Below are 2,479 nucleotides of genomic sequence, written 5' to 3' on the forward strand. Positions count from 1 at the left end.
TGTTTCCTGCTTTCTATTTATACTTCGACTGGGACAACACATCCATTCTAGGACAAGCCAAATAGAATTCCTAGAAGCATAACATTCCAATCGGAACTCTATCAACAAATACATTGACTTGGAGCCCATTTACCACCCCCCTGAGAAAAGGAACAGGAAATGACAGCACCAACACAAAGAAACCCAAACATATAAATAGAAAGCAGGAAACATCAGCAGTGTTTCATCCGGAGGCTCACTGAAGATGTTACCTGGTATGGTGATGAAACATCTGAAAATGAACCTCACAGCTCAGCGAGCAAACCTACATCCAAAACCTCCCTGCTTTTAAATTCAATCCCTTTAGCAATGAAGGACAATAGTTCCCTGGAGAGGTGTGGTAACCTGCTACACCTTCCCACAAAATCAGATTCAATGGGAATTATCCAAAGAGGATTCATACCGATTTTCTGGAGGGGACTATCTGCATGGATACAAGATGAAGAGGCAGCTTTTGGAGTGAGGATGCTTTGGGGAAATCTCTTTTGCAGGATCAAGCAGGAATGGGATGGCACGAATGGCCTCTGTCAAGGGCAAAATCCCCTGATGAATGACCTACAGCCCGGGTACGGGAGTCGAGGGTAGCTAACCGATGGGGCTCTCCAGTCTTTTGTTAACTCTTCTCTTTAATTATTAATCCCAATGGATCAATCAGCTCTTGTGCCAACAATGTCGAGGATCAGAGAGTGAGGGAGCATTCGCTTCTGATGTTATAGGTTTGTGAGCACAAGAATGAAGAGATCTTGCTACTAGCACCCACTCCCTCCAACACCAATGCTCAGTCGCAGCATTATGCACCATGCACTGCAGAAAATCACCAAAGATCCTCAGACAGCTCCTTCAAACCCATGACCTCTTCCGTCTAGAAGGACAAGGGGCAGCAGATATGTGGGAACACCACCAAATGCAAGTGCCCCACCGAGCCACTTGCCAAATCCCAACTTGGAACTTTATCACCATTCCTTCAGTGTCGCTGGGTCAAAATCCTGGAATTCCCTCCTTAACGACGCTGTGTGTGGGTGTCCCAAACCATATGTGACTGCAGTGGTTCAAGAAGGTAGCTCATCCCCAGTTTCTCAAGGGGCAACTATGGACGGGCAATAAATGCTGGCCAGCGATAAGCAAATGCAAAAAAAAAATTGTTTCGATCAGTTTCGGAACATTGCGTGCATTTTCCGACCCTGCATCAAAGGAATGATATATTGCATTGGAGTTAGTACAGAGATTTGATCTCTGGGAAGAAGGGGTGTCTGATATGATGAGGGACTAAGTAAATTGGGCTATTATTCTCAGAGGTTTGGAAGCTGAAAGGTGGCATGTTGGCTCAGTGGTTAGCACTGCAACCCCACAGCGCCAGGGACCTGGTTTCAATTCCACCCTTGGGTGACTGTCTGTGTGGAGTTGCGCATACTCCCAGAGTCTGCGTGAGAGACACATAGGTTAGGGTGCATTGTCTGTGGGAAGTTACCCATTCTGTCCAAGGATATGCAGACTATGTGGGCTAGCCATGGGAAACACAGGGAGGGGGTAGGTCTGGGTGGGATGTTCTTCAGAGGGTCAGTGTGGACTCAATGGGCCGAATGGCCTGCTTCCACACTGTAGGGATTCTGTGGTCTCAAAGAAATTTGCAAGATTTTGAAGAGGTTTGAAAGAGTAAACACTGAGACGAACAGTAAGAGAAGTTGGGGGGGAGTTGCGGTAGTGGTTGAGAGACTGGATGCTGGAGAGGGAATGGAAGTGAGAGAGATGTTGAGTAGGAGTGGGGTTGTGGGAGAGAATAGGAAAGATATTAGGAGGGAGAGAGAGATGGTGACAAACGGAAATAGAAATGGGGAGGATGAGAGAGATAAAGGAGTGAAGGGAGGGTGGAGGCGGGAGAGATTGAATGAGGAGGAAAGAGAGAGGGAGAGGCAAATTTTCCAGGTTTGGAAACTCTCCCTAAGTGTTGCATGGCCTATCCAGTTTAGAGTTGTGAATTCCTGGGTTAATGATACTGTCTCTTCCTCTCCCTGCAGACTTAATACGGTCTGACTGAGGATTTTGTTGGCTTGTTTTTCGTTCAGAAAAACAAAACTCTGGGCAGGGACTCCAAGCAGGAATGAGTGGTCTTTAATCCCACACAGAAAGCCCCTGCCTTAACCGGGGCAGGGGGAACAGATTCAATGGTGAAGGGGAATGGAAAAATAACAAAAGGAAATGAAACACATTTTAAAGAATTGAAGAGTGATGGAGAGTAAGGATGAATCAAACCACCATTTTAAAGGGGTCAGCACTAAGGGGGTGGGGGGGGCAAGTGACGATTGCAGATGCTGGAGATGAAAGTCAAAAAGTGTAGCTCTGGAAAAGCACCATCCGAGGAGCAGGAGAATCGACGTTTCAAGCGTAAGGTCTTCATCAAGAATGAAGAGCTGATGATGAGCTTATACTCAAAATGTCAACT

This window comes from Chiloscyllium plagiosum, chromosome 48 (assembly GCF_004010195.1).
Source record: "Chiloscyllium plagiosum isolate BGI_BamShark_2017 chromosome 48, ASM401019v2, whole genome shotgun sequence".
In the NCBI taxonomy this organism is placed as follows: Eukaryota; Metazoa; Chordata; class Chondrichthyes; order Orectolobiformes; family Hemiscylliidae; genus Chiloscyllium; species Chiloscyllium plagiosum.